Source organism: Phoca vitulina, unplaced genomic scaffold (genome assembly GCF_004348235.1).
Source record: "Phoca vitulina isolate PV1807 unplaced genomic scaffold, GSC_HSeal_1.0 scaffold14, whole genome shotgun sequence".
Lineage (NCBI taxonomy): Eukaryota > Metazoa > Chordata > Mammalia > Carnivora > Phocidae > Phoca > Phoca vitulina.
The window spans coordinates 27,608,330-27,629,632 of NW_022589717.1; positions in this window are offsets into that span (position 1 = coordinate 27,608,330).

A 21,303-nucleotide genomic window follows, 5' to 3' on the forward strand; every position below is an offset into this window, starting at 1 on the left:
CAGCTGTGGGGGAGAGGATACCAAGTACCGTTAGGGACACATTGAGTTTGAGATGTCAGCGAGACATCTAAGTGGATATATGCAGGGCTAGTGGAAAATGTCAGTCTGAAAAACAAGAAGTTGAGGCTGAAAATATAAATTTGGGAGTCATAAGAAGGTAAATGGTGGTTAGGACCATGAAAGTGATTAAGTTACCCGAGACGGGGTGTATAGTATGATTTCAAAGTTGTAAATACATATATGGTCCTGAGAGCAGACATGAGGTTTCTGGGTCAGAAGCAGAGTTATTATAACTGCATGGGTTCCTCACATTGCACTCACCCCTTTCAGGGCAATGTAATGAAATGAAATGTAATGAAAGCCAGATGTCACCCTCAGTGTGCAAAAGAGCTTTTGCATTATGAGGAGGAACTCCAAAATTATGTATCTGGGAACCAATTACGAAGATTTTCTCATGTTTTCCCAAGGACGTTTTATAGTTTTTGGTTTTACATGTAGGTCTGTGATACATTTTGAGTTAATTTTTGGGTTCAGTGTAAGGTATGGATCAAAGTTCTTTTCTTTTTAAATGGATATTCAATTGTTCCAGCACCATTTGTGGAAAAGATGATAGTTTCTCTACTGAATTGCCTTTTCACCATTGTGAAAAACATCAGTGGTTCTTGTATATGTGGATGTATTTCCGGATTCTCTAGTCTTTTCTTTTGATTTGTATGTTTGTCTTTATACCAGTACAATGCTGTATTATTATAGCTTTATAATAAAACTTGAAATTGGTTAGTGTCAGTTATACAACTTTGTTCTTCTTTTCCAAAGTTGTTTTGCCTATTCTAAGTCCTTTGCATTTCCACATATATTTTAGAATCAGCTTGTCAATTTCTACAAAAAGCATTGCTGGAATTTTGATTGAGATTGCATTGAAGCTATAGATTAACTTGGGGAGAGCTGACATTTAACAATATTAAGTCTTGTTTAGTTTATTTAGTTATTTAATTTTTCTCAACAACATTTTGTAGTTTTCACTATACATGGCTGGCACAATCTTGTCAGATTTACCTTTAACTTTGTTATTTTTTTGGTGCTGCTATGTTTGGTATTGTTTTTAAATTTAAAGTTTTGACTGCCACCAGTATATAGAAACAACTGATTTTTTGCATATTGCATTCTGCAAATTTACTAAAAATCACTTATTAGTTTATTGACTGTTGCAGATTTCATCAGATTTTCTACATGGACAATCATGTTATCTGCAAATTAAATAAGTTTTATTTTTTCCTTTTAAATCCAGATGCTTATTTATTTATTTATTTATTTATGTTTTATTGCATCAGTTAGAACCTCAAGGACAAGGTTGAATAGAAGTCATGAGAATGTACATACTTGCTTTATTTTTAGGAGATAGTATGTTTTATATATTTACCCATTAGTTACCAGTTCTAGCACTCCTTACTCCTTTGTGTAGAGCATATTTCCATCTGTTATCATTTTTCTTCTGCCTGAAGAACTTCCTTTACCATCTAGGTCTGCTGTTGATGAATTATTGCAGTATTTGTATGTAAACAAAAGAGTCTTTATTTTGCCTTCATCATGCAATGATTTTTTTTTCTGAGTTCAGAATTCTAGGTTGTAGTTGTTTTTTTTTATCCCTTTACCCAAATATGTTTTCCCAATGTCTTCTCACTTCCATTGTTTTTGATAAGAAATCAGCTGTGATCCTTATCGTTCCTCGCTCTATACTTTTTCCCCCCGCTCTGGCCGATTTTAAGATTTTCTCTTTATCCTGGCTTTGAGTAATTTTATTTGATGTGCTTTGTTCTTAAAATTTATTTTGAGATCTGTGGATTTATAGGTTTTACCAGATATGGAAAATTTTCAGCCATTTTCAACTTCAAATATTTTTTTGTCCACTTCCTCTTTTTCCACTTCTGTCCTTCAGGGACTCCGATTTTATAATATTAGCCTTCTCAAAGATATCCCAAAGCTTACTGAAGGTCTTTTTATTTTTAAAATTTTCTTTTTCTCTGTGCATTTTTATTGGGATAGTTCTTATTAACTGTATCTTCAAATCACTAATCTTTTTTTTTTTTTGTAATGTCTCTTCTGCCTTAAGTCCCACCCAGGGTATTTTTCTTTCCAGATGCATCTTTGGCAATGAAGCCTATGAAGGAAGGGGTATTATTCATCAGGTGGACATCAGGGTCCTAAAGAAGTTTTCCAAAATGGGTATTTGGCAATTCTCCTCTTTATGTATTTGCTGACCTTCCCCTCTTTCAATTCTAATTTTTATCCAAGGTACACATACTTAAAGTATATGTATTAGTTAGAATTAGTTTCAGCTGCTTTTAGCAGAAACCCAAATGACAATGTTTTAAATACTTAAAGTTTATTCTCATTTATTCTTTCATAGTAAAAGCTGTTTAGTGCTAGATAGTCCACAGCTTGTTTGATAACTTCAGAAACATAATCTCCTTCTAGCTTTCTGCTTTGCTGTCCTCAGTCACAGGAAGCTCTAGGCCTTCACATCTGCAATCCACATAGCAGAAAATAATAATAATAATAATAAAAGGGAACGATAAAAGGGATGCCATATTCAATAACTTTCTGCTTGCATTTCATGGGCCAGACTGAAGTCACATTGCTACATCTAGCTGCAAGAGTGATTGAGAAGCATGGTATTTTATCCAGGCATACTGCTCTCCTGAATAAAATTGGGATTCTATTACCAAGGAAAAGGGGAAAATGGTAGGCAACAACATTTCTGTCGTAGTTTCTAAGAAGAACTATAATTCTCTGTGCCAACTTCCTCCTCATCCTGATTTCCACTTCCTAGAGGCAACTGTTTTCAACTATTTTATCTGTTTCCCCTAGCATTTACCTTCATACTCAGATAAAACATTAACACTGTGCTGCTAATTATTTTCTTGTTTAAAATACTATCTATTTAAGGGCACCTGGAGGCTCAGTTAGTTGAACTTCCCACTCTTGGTTTTGGTTTGGGTCATGATCTTGGGGTCATGGGGTTGCCCCCCTACCCCTGCCTTGGGCTCTATGCCTGGTGCAGAGTCTGATTGAAGTTCTCTCTCCCCTTCTCCTGCTGCCCCTCCCCCCCAGCACACGTGCTCTCTCTCTCTCTCTGAAATAAATAAATAAATCTTAAAAAATACTATCCATTTATTTTACTATGGAAAATGAGAAATTTATCTCTCTTGTGCACTTACGCCTACACCACTACCACTTCCCTTCACCCATTCTTCCAGCATAATTATGCCATAATTTTATTCACTCTAAATTCAATGTTTATATTGTTGGGGCCATGTTAATATGATTCAAAGCTGTGTTATGTAGTACATCATGGTTATATATCCTCTTTTTAATTTTTAATTTTCACTGAATGATTTTTTTCCTTTGCTTAGTTTTATATGTTCCTAACTTATTTGTAAGCTTTTAAGTGTAAATTGCATCTCAGTACAGCCAAACATATATTTGTTTATCAATTTCATCTTTGTTTTAGAGACTTGCTTCTGGAACTCCCTGTTTCCTGTTATTCTGATCTGGGCTGGTTACTTCGTGTTCCTAATACACTACTATCTTCCTGAACAATCTTATTATAATCACCCGGGGGATTCCCTCCACCTCATGAATGTGTTGGGTCTCTATTTCCTTGTTCCCATGTTATGTCTTCTTTCTTGGTTTATTTCCTTGTTTTGGTAAGGCACATTTTCTAGTAGTTTCTTGAGGAAGGACACATTGGCAGTAAACACTTGAGATGCACATCTGACAGCATCTTTATTCTAACCTCATACTTGGTTGATAATTTGGATGGGCTTAAAATTCCAGGTTGGAAATAATTTACCCCAGATTTTTTTTTCTTTTTCACTTAGACTTTTTAAGGCATTGTTCCATTTGCATTTTCAATGTTACCATTGAGAAGTTCTATGCCATTCTGCTTCTCAGTACTTTTATGTCACCTGCTTTTTTTTTTTTTTCCCCCCTTTGGATGCTTTTTGGATCTTCTCTTTATTCCTAGTGTTCTGAAATTTTATAACAAAGCCTCTTTATGTGGGTCTATTGTCATCTATTTGGCCGGGCATTCCATTGACTATCAATTTAAAAATTTATATCTTTCACTTATGGATACAAAATTTGAATTATTTTTCTAGTAATCCCCCTCTGTTCTTTCTTCTCAGGGCTCCTACTATTCAGATGTTGGGCCTCCTAGATTGATCTTCTCTCTCAAGATCTTAGTTATTGTGAGTTTATTCTCTTTTAATGCATTTTCTGTTACTTTTATATAACTTTAGGAAGCAGTGGTAAATGCATGTGTCCAGTCCTCTCTATTTAACTGGAACCTTCTGATTGCTTTTCAGATAGTTTTATTATGGGTGGGAGAGTTTTTGTAAGAATCGATATGGTCTCTCTGAGATGATAGCCAGACTTCCTTTTGTTGGTCTGATTTTCCCACCTATCAAACTTTGCTTCAGGAGGTTTACACAAAGTAGAAACAAAGGCAAGTGAGTGAAAGTACAACAGGACCAGGTGCAAGCCCCTTGGGCATGTTATTCACTCTCTCTCGTAAGGTTTATTCATTTCAGAAATGAGAGACAATAATGCTCACCTTTTATAGCTCAGGGTTGTTGTGATGATCAAATGAGGGCAGGTAAATGAACACTATTGGAAAGATATATAGTGGTATATTAATGCGAAAGATTATAGCTCTCAGAAAGGAACACAGAACCTCCTAATGAACACTTAATTAGAACTTGTTGTTGCTGTTTTTGACCAGAGAAAACTAAATAAAGCAAGAATAAAAGAAGCAAGAATCAGGTAAAATACTATTCAAGGTCAGAGAGGAAGCTCTAGACAGTGGATGGAGCAGAGGCTCTTGAAACAGACAAACAGATAGACAGACAGGGTTCATACCCTGATTTCAGAACTTATTTGGGCCATCCATAAGTGTCTTTGTCGGCAAAATAAGAATATAATGTCTACCTTGTAGTGTTGCTGTATGAAACAGATTTATAGAGATAAAAATAAATGTAAAGCCTCTGGAACATAGCTGGCATTTAATAAATGGTAGCAATTATCAGTGGTTAGGGGTTTGTTAGTTCTGGAGCCAGGCTGTCTGGGTTTGGTCTAATCTTACCATCTATGAGTTGTGTGATTTGGGGCAAATTACTCAACCCCTCTGGGCCTGTGTCCTTATCTTTAAGATAGGATAGTAATAGTTGCCACCTTATGGGGTGGGTATGAATATTGAATAGGTTAGTCAATGGAAAATGTCTAGAGCCCTGGCACATAATTACCACTCAATAAATTTTAGGTACTATTATTATTATTATTGTTATTAACTACTAAACAACAAAACAACTGCTTCAAACATGCATTGAGTCATCATTTGGAGTCCAAATAAAGTCACAGATGTAATTTAATTTGTGTGCTAAAATAAATTTGCACATAATAAATAAATAGAGATTACTTGTCCTGGTACCAGGTGGCTCATTATCTAAAGGGCCTCCAGTCTTGTGTCCTTGGTCCCATAGGTCCTTAAGCCAGGGATGGCTCAAAGACATTCTGATGGCAATGCTCTGGGCCAAGTCCTGGTTTTTTCCTGAAAAGCAGAAGCCTTAAATGGGGAAAGAAGAAGAGGGATGAATTATCATCTGAACAGCCTTCCTTCATGGGCATCCCCGAAGAGCTTCAGACATCAGGGCCTTTCCATCTGATGCAAAACCTGAGAACTTACAGAACTTATTGAACTCTGCCCTCTTTTTTTTTTTTTCAAAGATTTTATTTATTTATTTGAGAGAGAGACAGACAGAGATAGTGAGAAGAGAGCATGAGCAGGGAGGAGAGAGAGAAGCAGGCTCCCACTGAGCGGGGAGCCCGATGTGGGACTTGATCCCAGGACCCTGGGATCATGACCTGAGCCGAAGGCAGACGCTTAACCTACTGAGCCACCCAGGTGTCCCTGAACCCTGCCCTCTTGACTTCAAATATTCCACTAGTAGTTGCCTACCCCAACCAATGATTAGATTGACTGTGGAGATCCCTTAAGCCACTCACTAGCCCTGACTTTACCCTGGATTGCTTTTGACTCCAAGCTGCCTCTTGCCCTGGGACTGCCTGCTCCATGCTCTGGTGTGGTTCTAAACTGTAAGGATGTCAGTATTGCCCAAGTGCTTAATGAATGTTTGTTGAATGAATAATCAGTGGGGGCTAATATAGTGAATATGTCTGTTATTCATATCATAGCATATACATGAAACATAAAAGTCATATGTAGCTTATATTTTTAAAGTTAATATCTAGTGTTGGCTGCCCTCCCCTAGGCTCATGTGCTTGCCTTGTAGTGGTTTAATGTTTGTGTCTCCTCTAAAAGACTGTGACTCTCTCAAAGATGGGGGGCTTACTTTTTCTCATCTGTAATATTTGAGGAGTGGATGAATGAATGCATCTATCCATTCAGCAAATATTTGTTGAGCTCTGAGCAATGATCTGGAGATAGAGCAGTGCTCTAGACAGAAGAGGTCTGTGATGTCATGGAGCTTACATTTTGGAGGAGGAGACAACCCATAAATGAGTAAATGAACAAGCTAATTTCAGACAGTGAATGCAATAAACCCCTCATAAATTCCATCAGTGCAAATTTCTTTGGTATTTTTTTATAAGGAAAATGTAATGTGTAATTTGGCCCCGGGTGCCTTCTCTGTGCATCAGATCTCTACAGAGGGTGGGAATAGAGACTGCAGAGATTTATCTAAATTGCTAACCTGCAATGATCTAGTCCTCCAAAACGAGAGAAGCAGCGGCATTGCTTAAGTGTTTTAGCTTGGCCTGCAATTTGCTGATCAGAGGCTAGAGGTGACGCGTCATAAAACTACACAGGCTTTTGACTGATAGGTTTACAGAAGGTTCAGCTGCAAATCTGTGCTCTGTAATTGGAAGTTTAAAGGCACAGATCTCAGGTCATTTAAATAAAAAGCTCAATATTCCTTCCACCTTCTCCCTCTTCAAAAAATGGAAGGAAACATCTCTGTCAGAAGTAATCTGATAAACGTCTGTAACTCCAAATGAAGAAAAAATTGGCAGCTATTGACAACTAAGTCCTTACACATAGCATTTTTATGTTGTAAGTGTATATAAGAATAAACCTTTCTTTAAAACATGACAGATATATTTTGAAAATGCCATTCTACACATCTAAGTGATAACAGGAAAACAAACTTAAATAGCCTAGACCAAATTTTACCCTTTGATGCACACAGATAACTCTCGCTGAGATAGTCATACAAAAGCCAGCTCTGTACTTGGGTCTCAGAGCAACATGCGTTTTCCCAAGAGCAGAAGTTGGTCTTCAGCGTGTATGCAGTGTTCTGTATCCATTTGTAGTGTTTGTACATGTGTAGTGTTTCTGTGTCTCTCTCCACCATCCGTGAAAAGTTTTGAGAACCAGGTAGAAATTAGGGCTGAAAGAATGAGTACTGACCTTCCTTTTTGTTAAATGATCTCTACTTGTGGCTTTCAGAAAAGCTTATGTTTTAGGGTGTTATGTGTGTGCGTGCGCCTATGGAGATCCTCTTCCAATCCTCTGATTAGTTAGAAATCTGTAGGAGGCCAAGAAGCGGGATAAATAGGAAGTGGGGCCATGAAACAGAAATGTCACCAACCAAGGTACATCCCACCAGTACATCCCTCCACCAGCATTGCTTGCTTTTCTTTCTGATCCCTATTCTATAGACAGCTACAGAACAAGGAGCGGTTCTATAGAGCCAAGGAGTGGGCAGAAAGAAAATAAGGTCTACTCCTTTTCTTCCAGTCATATTCCTCATGTTTAAAATAAAGCTTCAGAATCTTGGAACAAAAAGCATTGACATTTGTGGGAAGGGGTGTACTTTTAAGTTTGTATTAAGACAATTCTATAACCTGATGAAAATAAATTACATATTTCATTCTAGGTGAACATGAAAAAAGTGAGAATAAATTATTCCAAAGAGATTACTCCTTAGAAAAGAGCTATTGTACAACTTCTATTCTTGCCCTAATATTTCACTTAGGTTTATATTCAGAATGTGATCAGAACACATTCATCCAAGCAAGATACTGCCCAAGACTTATGGTTATTATTTACTCTCCTTGTATAATTACCTATGCATTTACAAAGGAAGCACATGCATACAAATAGACAGACACGTGCACACACGATGCCATCTCATACAGTGCACTCACTTTTGACAAGCTAATTTCTAGTAGGTGCCCAGTCAACTGGTTTCCCAGCTTAGCTATTCATCGACAGACAGGGCGTCTGTGTTTTCCCCCATGCACTTCCAGTTTGCAGAACAGTGCCAGACTGGAGCCTTGTCTGGTGACTTGATAACAGATTCCGTTAATAGCGCATCCAGTGGTACTAACATGCAGTCCCTCTCAGCCGGGGAGAGTCTGGCAATCAGTGCCAGCCTGAAGAATCGTAAGGGCTGGGGTGCCCACAGGCCAGGTCATGCATAAGAGGGCGACTGTGAATTCACACCCTCTGTGTGCACAGGGAATTACAAAAAGGGGAACTTTGAAACTAAAAAGACGAGGGAAGATTATGGGTAAAGGCTTTCCTGATATCTGCCATCTTCACTTGGTGAAATCTGAGGTGAAACAAAATCCCCATTGTTTCCCTAGGTTGGGACCAGGCCTGGCTCTGTGCTCTATTTATCCCCCCAACACATTGCGAGTTCTCAGTGATTATCATTATCATTATTAATGATGGTAATAATTGACAACGTGGTAAATAACTTGAAAAGAGCTAGTTTCCTAAAGAAAAAAAAAAAAGTCACTGTAATAATGGCTCTTTTACACAGTAATAAATAGCACATTTGTGTCTTGGTATTTTAAATTATGTCTTTGTTTGCTGAGGCTGGAGGGCATAGGGTACAGTTTTGAAATCCAATAAATGAACAAATGAATTAGCATTACGAAAAGGGTACATGTTAATCAAAGTCAGGCATTTGGACTTCAGGGCCTTAATTGCATGTAAATTTTCTCTTTTGCTTCTTTCTCTCTAATCTTGCTTTATTTCTGGGTTTGTAGAGCTAGCCTTACCCATAAGTGAAAGAAATGGTGCTGAGGTTTTAGGCTATGACACATAAAATAACTCCTTCTGAAGGAAATACTCTGTAACAGAAGTAAAGCTTAAAATGCAAACATACTAAAAGGAAGGACTGAAAGGGACCCGGGAAGCTCCTGTTCCACCCACCATTTCTCCCTGATTTTGGTTGAATAGTAGGAGAAAGAAGATAGACCTGGATAATCAGGTCTGAAAAATAGAAGGTTAATATGTTTTTTTCCTGAAGACTTGCTGAAGATCCTTCTCAATAACTCTGATTGAGAAAAATGTATGTGTTTCCTCCTACCTGTATCTTGAAACACTTCCCTGCATTTACCTGCAAGGGAAATATATTTACCTTGGTAAATAATTTCAATTAAATTGGAATTTTAAAAAAATAACATTTTCTGCTACGCAAAATGATAGCTCAAGCTTTTTCACCTCTACTCTTTCTGTGATTTACAATGACATCTAATACTGGAATAAAAACTCAAACATGATCTATGGAGCTTGAAGTACATTTCTTTTGGAAATGATTTGGCATGAATGTATTTGTGCAACCGAACTCATTTGTTTAAAAAGATGGCAGAATAGATTTTACCTAGAAAACCCCTTAGAATTCCAAATACATAGTCTTTGGGGTATGGATTTATTTTTGGAGTCTGATAGAAAAAGATAGGAATCCATTTCAACTAAGAAAGCCTTTCTTGAAATATCAGCTCGGTAGATAAAGTGTCAACTTGGTGGAAGTAATAATAATAAAGATGATAATATCTCATTGAGAAACAGATTGAGCAACATTTCATCCCCTTTTTTTCCCACAGAGCACCAGTGACCGGCTATACTGCATCTACAGATTATGAATTTACTACATTGTTCCCTGATGTCTCATTTCCTAGGCCTCCTTTACTGAAGGCCCTGAAGCGTCTCACACAGACTTGGAGAGGCATCGTTCCGTCGCCTGTCTTCAAGCTCTGTCATGGATTCCTCGTTTCCTTGACCCATACAATTGGAAAACTTGCCAGACACTTTAAGCCTGAATTCCACCTTGGTCCACCATACGCTTGGTTTCTTCTCAGAGCCACGGAGCAGTTTTTGAGAACGGAGAAGGGTCTTCTCTAGGTCTCCTGCATTGTTCTGGCTGAGCTAGAAACTTCATGTAGCTGCTGCCTCCAACCACTTCTGGGCCACTCCAATGAGTCAGAACATCCCACTCTTTGTGTGAGAGTTTACTGTGCTCCCCAGGACTGTGGAAATGCCTTATTGAAGCACTCCTTGCATGGGACTTGTGATATTTTCCTGCAGTTCATGTCAAGAATCACCACAACCTGGGTGGTTTAACACCACAGAAACTTATTCTTGTGTAGTTCTGGAGGCTGGAAGTCCCAAATCAAGGTGTTGGCCGAGCTTGTTCCCATTGGAGGTTCTGAGGGAGAATCGGTTCCATGTCTGTCTCCTAGGTTCTGGTGGTTTCCAGCAACCCTTGGTTTTCCTTGGCTTGTGGCAGCAAAACTCCAATCTCTGTTTAATTCTTCACATGGTGTCCTCGCCCGCACGCACACGGGTGTGTGTGTGTCTTCTTTGTAAAAAGACACCAGTCCCATTGGATTAGGACCCACCTTACTCCAGTATGACCTCATCTTAACTTGTGTAGGAAAGGAAAAATAATTTTCCCTCACTCTTCTGAGTGCTTAGCTGAGATCCCTTAATAAAAGACAGATTCACAAGAGAAAGACAAACAGATGTTTATTATCATATAGATCTCATGTATACATGGGAGATACCTAGAGAAAATGAGTAACTCCATGAGATGGCTTAGAATGCAGGATTAAATGCCATCTGAATAGAAAAAGGAGAGAAGACTGATATTGGCCTTTTAGGGAGAGTAAGGGATTTTTAGGAAAGTTGAATGAGCCCTTAGAGGATAGATGGAAGGTGGGAGAGTTTGTGTCAAAGTTTGTCTGGGTATGATGTCCACTTTTTGGGGCATCTCCTGTGAGGAGAGTCAATTTTCCCTGGTTCATGCAACTCCCAGGGAGGGGATTTATGACAATTGAGTTTCTTTTGGAGAATTTGTCTTTAGGCAGATAAAGGGAATTCAGAGAAAGCCTTTCCCTGCATTTGCTGTTTTTCAAGTGCCTGCAGTTCAAAAAAATCAATATACCAAAGTGGTATATTCTGAAGGGGTATGTCTTGCACTCCTATAGTCCTCTATTTTGGGGTAGCATGTTCTGCTGCCCTTCCACCTGATTACATCTGCAAAGACCTTATGTCCAAAGAAGGTTTCATTCTGAGATACTGATGGTTAAGACTTCAACCTATCTTTCTAGGGGACACAATTCAGCTTATAACAGTATTATAATTTTTGTTTACATGACCACCTTTTCCTACTTCATTGTGAGCTCTTTGAAGAAAGTTCTGTGTTAGTTGCATCTATCCCAGCATCTGCTAAGTCGCAGTGCTCAATAAATAATAACTGATTAATAAGTAAGCAAACTTACAGATTCACAATTACTGGGTTGGGAATTGGGGAAATGTTGGTACTTGAGAGAAAAGGGCCCCTGACTCCCGCTTGGGTGTCTAGAATTCATTATCCTGCAAAATATTGCCTGGAGTGGGTACGGACACTATGGTTTCGCTTTGTAAAACTACTTTCAGTATTTCAATAAACCTGACAGAAATGGTACATGTATCCACAGAAAGGCTGCACAGACTAACCAAAATGCCTTCTGTGCCTAATGACACTGCAGGGTTAATTTGCAGGAGCCCAGGGCCATGTTGGGTAGTCTTTTCCAGAGCCCCAAAGAGAAGGTGGCAGTAAGAGCTCATATTTGCCCTTGGTGTTACCCTTATTATCCTTATTTACCTACAGTAACTACCCTTCTTTGGTTAAAAGCTGGTCTGCTCTCTCCTTTTCTCTTTCTCTCCACTCCTTGAGTCTTCCCCAGGCTTTTTGTTGTTGTTGTTGTTCTTAACTTCCCTGCATTATAACCTCCTCCTATTAAGCCTCACCAGCTTTCCCGTCATAGGGGGAAAGGGATAGTTTCTCACCACAAGAGAAAAGCTCCACGACCAACTGGCCCCTTAATAAAATGGATATTAGAGGACTTTGGGAAATCCTTTCAGTACAAATGCCTGGCTAGTAAAGCTTTTGTTTTTCTGCATAATCCTACTTTGCATGTTAGAAGTGAATACCACCCTATAAGAAATTCTAATCTCCCCCATGGCAGATGGACACCATGGGTCTGCCGGTACAAAAGCAAACAGGAAAAGCTAATTAAATAATTTTCAAAATATCACTTCTAATATACTAAGTAATTACAAGTTACTCAATGACAAGTGCCAAAGAAGAAATCAACTGGGTGATGATATAGCAAGAGTAAGTTGGTGGTGAGTTCACCGAGGGCATTCCAGCCCATCAGACAGCTTTGAAAGGGGTTGAGAAGTTCAGAGTATGTCATCCCAGAATATGCCACTCTGGTATAAGGACTATTTTGAGCCGAAGGCATTAAAAAAAAAAAAAAAAAAAAAAGCAGACACACACACAAAAAAACCCCTCTCTGCCAGGAGGGGTAAGATGATTCTGAATCACTGGAGACAATTCTAGACTCTTATAAATCCTAAATCCAGAGATGGCAGGTGCCAGAGGAATCTACACAAACAAACCTTGCCTGACCAAATTTTATCTTCCATTAGTTTCCCCATATCTTTACCTTCCCACAGTTTGCCATCCTCAAAAGCTGAAAGCCCTTTTCCTTTGTTTTGTCACTTCCCTACTAAATGGATTGTTCATTTGTTAAGATGCTATATAAGCCCAAGTTCTAACCACCCTGTTGAGTTACTCATCGCTGAGTACTCCCGTGTATATGTGCAGTACACATGTTAATAAACTTCTGCTTTTTTGCTCTTCTTAATCTCTTTCTTTTTTCAGTCTCATTTGTAGGGCTCCAGCCAATGAACCTAAGGTAGATAAAGGAAAAAGGTTTTTTCTCCCCTACAGGGGTAAAAAAAACTTAGGAAAAGGGCCACAAAGAGATCATACTGTTTTCTTCATTAAGGCATGGACCACATTTCACCACGGCCTTGGCCGGTCAACCACTTTAAATTTACTCTGCAAATTCCGCCATTTATTTCAGATTGATAAGCATGTCTCTAAGGATTTAGTCTTGGGCAGGTCTTGTGACACTCTCAAATACCCTTATCTAGTGACACCTTTTTTAATGTTTTAAGAACCTGTCATTTTCATGATGAAACATGGAGAAGGTAGGACAAAGAATTAGAAGCTTTTGTGATGTTATGGTTCTCAACCTTGGCTGTTCATTAGAATCACCTATGGAGCTTTAAAAAAATGTGTAAGTAGTATAGCCACTGTGGAAAACAGTATGGAGGTTTCTCAAAAAAGTAAAAATAGAATCACCATATGATCCAAAAATTCCACTACTGGGTATTTACCCAAAGAATATGAAAACATGAATTTGAGGATATGTGCACCCCTATGTTTATGGCAGCATTATTTACAATAGCCAAAATATGGAAATAACCCAAGTGGTCATTGATAGATGAATCAATAAAGAAGGTGTGGTCTATATACACAATGGAATATTACTCAGCCATAAGAAAAAATGAAATCTTGTCATCTGCAGCAATATGGGTGGATCTAGAGGGTATAATGCTAAGTGAAATAGTCTGAGAAAGACAAAAGCCAAAGGATTTCACTCATACGTAGAATTTAAGAAATGAAACAAATGAACAAAGAAAAAAAGAGACAAACAAAAAATCAGACTCTTAAATATGGAGAATGAACTGGTGGTTACCAGAGGGGAGGTGGGTGGGAGAAAAGGTGGAACAGATAAAGGGGACCAAGAGCATACTTATCATGATGAGCACTGAGTAATGTATAGAATTGTTGAATCACTATATTGTACACCTAAAACTAATATAACATTGTACGTTAATTATATTGGAATTAAAAAAATAAATAAAAGATAAAATATATACAAGTGTCAGTATGTAAGAGTTTACTATTATTACTTAAGCCCTGGTTTCTGGGATAATATGATCAGGTACTGGATTCTGGAAGAATTCCTTTTGGATTTCTGTAGTTAAGTTGGGTCCATGCTACTTCTTCTTTTTTTTGTTTTTAAGATTTTATTTATTTATTTATTTATTTATAGAATGCATGTGCAGAGGAAAGGGCAGAGGGAGAGGGAGAAGAATTTCAAGCAGACTTCGCACTGAGTGTGAAGCCCAACACAGGGCTCAATCTCATGATCCTGAGATCATGACCTGAGCTGAAATCAAGAGGCCCATGTTTAACCGACTGAGCCATCCAGGCACCCTGGGTCCATGCTACTTCTATTCCAAGTGTTGGCATTGGCTGGTGTTCGAATGACATTTTTCAGCCGTGGTGCTCCCCATTTTCTCTTCTCAACCATTGGCATCACATACTTTTCTTCCTTTTTTTTTTTTAAGATTTTATTTGTTTATTTGAGAGAGAGAAAGTGAGAGACAAAGCACGAGCGGAGGGGGAGGGGCAGAGGGAGAGGAAGAGGGAGAAGCAGACTCCCCACAGAGCAGGGAGCCCTATGTGGGGTTTGATACCAGGACCCTGGGATCATGACCTGAGCCGAAGGCAGATGCTTAACTGACTGAGCCACCCAGGTACCCCTGCATCACATACTTGACTTTAGCATGAGCCTGTGCTGCCCCATTAGACAGCTGGAGGGAGCTATGTCAAGACCTGCAGTGTCATCCCACCCAGCATCATGGATGCCTGAATGAGTATTGATGCCAAGATTACATGCATTGTGTATGTCTTATTATAGCAGAAAGGTGTGGTGTTGGGCATGAGGGCTCCAGTTACCGGCACTTATTTTTATCTTAATAAAGGTATCTGCCATCTCTGTGGTATTTGACAACATAATGCTTATATTTCCATTTTGTCCATAAGTGATAGAATTAGAAATAAGACCACTAATCTTATTTTTTGAAATTCTACAGCCTGCCTTTATTCATAGTCCTCAAAATTAATAGACCAGATCATTTGGCTGGTGTGGCCCATGAAAGTTTGAAGTCATGGTAACTGTGATTTAAGAGTCCTTATTCAAGGGTAGGTGAGAAAGAGCCCAACAAGAGCCAAGGTTAAGGAAGTACCTAGCAGAAAGCTGAGGTGCTAAAGAATGTGTGGATCTTCTGAAGCATTGGCTCGATCATTCAGTATTTTCTTCTTGTGTTTACTGGCTCAAAAAGTATTTATTAGGTACCCCTCAAGTGTTTGTGGAATGAGTAGGTAAGAAAATTATTTGTAGAAGGAGCTCCCCCTGAATGGCCCTGACTTTTTCCTTGTGTCCTAGACTTCCTGACTGGTCATTTGTTTAACGAATGTGGGTCAAATGCTCCTGCTCACTAATTTCTCCAGCTACCTTTTCTTCCTGGCTATTAGTTGGAATAGACACCATTTCTGTCCCCCTCCTACATTCCCTCCACATGAGTCTTTGGCTTGTCAATCATGACATTCACATTTATAAATCCATTTTGCAACTTTTCATCTACTAGGAGAAATTGGGATTAACTACACTATTGTTTATAAATGAATTACACTCTGCTTTTCTATTTGTGTCTTAATTTTTTATATACTTTCATTTTGCTTTTTTCTAGTTTCTATTCTTTCTCCATTTTTTCCCAGATGTCATTTTCGTGTCCATACATAGATCAGAATTAAGAATGAGAGCTAGTGAAAACTCTATTTGAGAGGATTATGATAAGGATATCTATATTTGTTAAGGGCATTTTAAAATCAATTTTAATTTATACTATGCATTTTGCTGAGATGATAACAGAAAACAATTGAAATCAACTCTGTTATTACTAGGGTCCTGGTAAGCCCCTTGGCTCTGGTCTCTTTCTCCTAGATGCCCTGTTAAAGGCCTGCCATGAGGTAGGCCATTAATAAAGATTTATTTAATGACTAGAAAGGAAACAGAGAGGCTTTTTAAAACTCAAATAATAGAAAGATTGGAATGGAAATGGGGGAAAAGATTGAAATGGAAATGAAATTTCAGAATTCTCTGTGGATCTTGTTTCTCACTTCTGCCTTTTCTCTATTAGCATTGATAATTGCAAGTTGATGATTTAATTTCAAATGTATTAATTGATATGCAATTTATTTTTCCTGAAAAATCAGTATTATTTGACTACTTATCCAATTGATTTATTCAATTAATTTTTAAACTTTTGACTCATTTTTATCTTACAAGCCTGTTCTATACTTCCGAATGGTTCAAATAAATTACACATCTAAAACTACTGGAAAGTTAGTCGTAAAGCTTAATGTAACAAAAATCTCAATTTATGGAGCCCAATTTTCCAGGGATGTAAGCTTTACGAAATGAAAATGACTGTTCCAATCCATCGTGTAAAATCCGCTTTCCGCTCAAGGTGATGGTGGTGGCATCTGCATTAGTGTCTCAGGCAATTCTCTTCAATGACTTGTCCTTTAAACACCCTCAATTCCACGCATTCGTTGGGATTTCTGTTTTGCGAGCTTGTCCATTTCATAGAGTTTTCCTGGTTTCCTCAGCTTCTTTTTCCCCCTCACACGACCAGCTGGTTTGATCACTCTGCAATTTCCTTCTCTACTCATGTTCCCCAGCCACCACTCCCTTCCTCAGTTTCCAAGAACTGCTCCGGTTTCTCTCTGGACATGAGTCTTTCCCTTCTAGAGTTCCCTTTTTCTTCTTTTCTAGGTTAGGCATTTGTTGATGCATTTCCTTGGTGGTCAGCATTTGTTACCCCGTGAAAATGTCAACACCTTCAAGTTTCTTCCCAGGTCTCCCAACATTTTCTGAGAATGGGCTGATTTCCATATTTATTGAGTATTATTTTTAATGCAAGTGCCCTTGACCCTGACCTGTTCTGTAAAAAATGAAATTTTGCTTTATTTTCTCTCATTTTGCGCCGGGTCTTGAACCCAATATTTTTATAGTTGATAGCTCTGCTTTCTAGCTTTTTCCTTTCTGACTCGTATTGACGGTTTTTACTTGGATCTTCAGTGAATTTTACCATGAAAACTAGCATAACAAAGTGAAATCAATTAGCTAAGAGTTTGCCATGAATGCTGTAAATTTTTAACTATACAATCAATGAGTTTACTTCAGGTTGTGTGTCCTAATGTGAAAGATTAACTTATTGCTTAGAAACCTGGAATTCACCTAGTAGATGGCAGTTGTTATTTCTAAATAGCTTAAAATGGTGATAGGAATGGGGGAAATCTTTGGGCCCAGAGGTGGAAAAACCACTTCAGGCTCACGATTGCCCTGAAATAAGAAGACTATTACAGACTTGCACATATATACGGCTTCTTCTAGGAGCAACCATCAAGCCACATCTTAGCCAGACTTTTTCTGAATGTACCAGTGAAGTTTGACTATCTCTCCCTTTTCCTCACCTTCCACCCCTCAGGAAAGGGGGAATTTAATAATGGTTGAATACAACAGATTTTATTAATCCCCTCCTGATGAGATTTCACATCTGCTCCACAGTACACTGTGATTTCTAACTCTCAAGAAACAAAGAATGATTGTGTCTTCAATCCCTCCACTTTCACCTGTCAAAAAGTTAAAAAGTTTGTATGTGGTTGAAAATGGATGTCTACATTGAATGAAAGACAACAAAGAAAATGAGCAAGCACCACTCTGCCTAAAGTTTCCATGTGACCGTTGGCTCTCCCACACCTGTCGCTGACGTGGCAGCCCCTGGCTAGTCCTAACCTCTGCACCTTCCAGATGGAAGTTTTGGCCCAACTCTGGTTGGCCTGAACTTGATGCAAGTTCTGCTCAGAGGACAAAAGACAAATGAGTGCACTGCACACCATTTTCTTGTTCCAAAAGTGAAATTTCTTCTCCTCCTCCTCCCCCTCCCCTTCTTCTTCTTCTTTTTCTTCTTCTTCTTCATCTTCTTTCCATTCTTCTTCTTCTTCTTCTCCTCCTCCTCCTTCTCCTCCTCCTCCTCCTCCTCCTCCTCCTCCTTCTTCTTCTTCTTCTTCTTCTTCTTCTTCTTCTTCTTCTTCTCTCTTAGATTTTATTTATTTACCTGAGAGAGAGAGAGAGAGCAAGCAGGGTCAGAGGGAGAGGGAGAAGTAGGCTCCCCGCTGAGCCAGACTCAGGGCTCCATCCCAGGACCCTGGGATCATGACCCAAGCCAAAGGCAGATGCTCAACCACTGAGCCACCCAGGTGCCCCCCAAAAGTGAAATTTCTTTTAAGGAGGCCACAATACTTCTCCTCAACCACTACAGTGTTCCCTGAGGATTCCTTGATAGGAATGTGTCATAGTAAAGGATAATGTCACAAACTAATGAATACCAAATATCGGGGCTGCATGAAGAGCTGTCAGCCAACTCTAGATCCCAATGAGTGACTTTTTAGTGTTCCTTTTCTTGAATTTAAACTGTGCATCTTTCTTCCCCTTAGCACTACAGAACTTTAATGGAATTTCAATACCAATTCAATAACCTAGTGTCTCTAGCGAAAATGTACACATATATTTATCTGAAAGTGGCCTTCTTCTAGAGAACCAGTCCCTTTGGATTTAGTTGTAAGAATGACTTTTTCTGCAGAAAGCCAGAGGCACCCTTGAGGGACAAGCGGTAGTAAGTAAACATCTTGGGAGAACCCTTTGCAGGCCAGGATAGCCCCACATATCAAGTACACTTGAGGTTCTGAGCAGGCTTGAGGTTAAGCAAATAAGAGTATAGTGCTTGCTCAAGCTAGAGGCAGAAGGGCCAGTAAATATGAGTGTTTTAGACGAGATTCTGTTTGCAACATTATATCTCTGTAGAACAGAGAGACATTTCACAGTTTCTTTTGATGAAAACTCTAAGTGATTTATGACAATTTAGAAAGACACTCATCTGAATGGTATTTCTTGCAGATTAATGATGATAGCAAAAAATAATGGGCCCACATCTCTGAAGAATGAAAGGTTGTTGGAAAATGTTTGTCATAAGTTGTTAATGAGGAGTTCACAGAATTGTTCATTCAGTTCTCCTCTTCCTTTTTTTTCTTTTTTAAATATTTTATTTATTTATTTGAGGGAGAGAGAGAGAATGAGCAGGGGAGTGGCAGAGGGAGAGGGAGGAGACTCCCAGCTGAGCAGGGAGCCTGAGGAGGGGCTCGATCCTAGGTCCCCAAGATCATGAACTGAGCCAAAGAGAGACGCTTAACTGCTTAACTGATGGAGCCACCCAGGTGCTGTACCCCTTCCTTTGTTTTAAACAAAAACAAGCCAACACCACACACACACACACACACACACACACACACACACACACACAGAGGCTAGAAAAAAGACCAGAAGGAAATGCATCGAAATATTCACAGAGCTAATCTAAAATGGTGGAACCCTATTTTCTTTTTAGTGCTCATGCGTATATATTTTCTACGAAGTGCATACAATAAAATTATTAAAAACTAAACATCACTGTTTGTCTTTTAACACTGCCCCTGGTTTTGAGGGCATTAAAATAGAAAAACAAAAACAAAACAACAAAACAACTTCCTAAAACTCCAAGAAATTAAACAGAGCTCAGAAACACAGAGTCAGATGGGAAGCTACGGCAGGTCAGTCAACCCCCGGCCCCCCCAAGTGCCCCAGTATACAGAACTGCCATGACAGCTAACTGTGGTTCAGATAACAAACCAAAGAGAGAGAGAGGCTTTTATTGGAATTGTCAGCTTTAGCCTTGAGATACAGCGCATGTGGTTTTAACAGCCAAATCACATCTTTGCGAACAATGTCACAAAGATAGAAAAGGAGCATTATATTTTTTATCTCACAGATGTCCTGAATAAAGTACATTCGGTTCCAATTTCATCTTGATAGCGCATCACAGATCACAGTGACAACCTTGCTGGAAAACCGCTGATACTGGGCTCAGCTTGGTTTTTTTCCACTCTGGGTAGAGAAGCTCTGCATTGCCATTAGCACAGACCCATTGCTATTACTTACTATTAAAAAAGTCTTCTTGGTTTTGATGGATTTCTTAGCACAGGTACTAGAATGTCCTGGCCTCTAGAGTATGCAGATGGGACAGGTGAACTTTAGCAAGGATCCCATCTAACTAAACACATTGTGGTTATCACCTACCATCTGCCACAGCATGTGCTGAAAAGACATGGTTTACAAATGAAATAGAGAGTAAAACTGCTTTCCTAGGCCCACCTCATATCCGGTACCCAACATTAGCTATCTTTTCAAAGGCTTCGGGACCAGAAACAATAATGACCTTCTGTAGGTCTCTAGCCCTGGGAGAGCTCATTTATTAAAACGGCCAAGAACCTTGGAAGATGGAACACAGCGATTCAGACAGGAATGCTGAACTCTCCCTTTCACCTGGTCAGAGCAGATCTCTGAGCATCTAAGTGAAAGGCTTCACGGAAGGTCACACTGTCAATAATCGAAGGATGATTCTGGAGTTTATAGAGCTGACTCCTGTTTGGTTTGGGGGCTTTACCTTAACTTGGAGCCAACAACAACAACAGCAACAAAATGGAAGAAAGTCAGAGACAGGCCCCTGCCCCTCCCGAGGGGGAAGCTGTGCATAACCAGGCATCAGACAGCAGACAAGAACATTGAAAAACGAACAAGGCCAGTCTCCACGGAGTTCACTATTGTCAGGAGCATGAGTCAGCCTCTCTTTGCTGTTTGGTGCCCTGAGGGCTCCAGAGAGACCTGGCAGGGGCAGAGTGGGAGAGAGACAGAACGAACCCCCCACCCTACATGTACACACTAAGCAGCAGAGATGTGACACTTCTGTTGACTCAGGAAACCTTTAATTCTAACACAGTTCTTCATCTTCCAAAAGAATCCACATTTCTGAACTATCCTTCAAAATTGTCATTAATGCCAGTGAGGTTTTGGTGGGTGGGTGACATTGGAAATAACACTGCCCAGGACACAGTTGGGAGAGGATCATATATCCTTAAGGCGGCTGCATGAATCTTTGGGAGTGTCCCAATCCTGTTGTCTCCATCCTATTTTATGTATCTTCAAAATATATCCAGAATCTGATCATGTTCTCTCATCCACATGGCTACCACCTTGGTCCAAGGGTGGTAGCCCTTCTATCCTACTGACAGCAATGCTGTGGCTTTCTAACGGGTCCCCTGCCTCCACTTCTGCCCTCACCTCACCTCCACTTCCCCACTCCCCAGC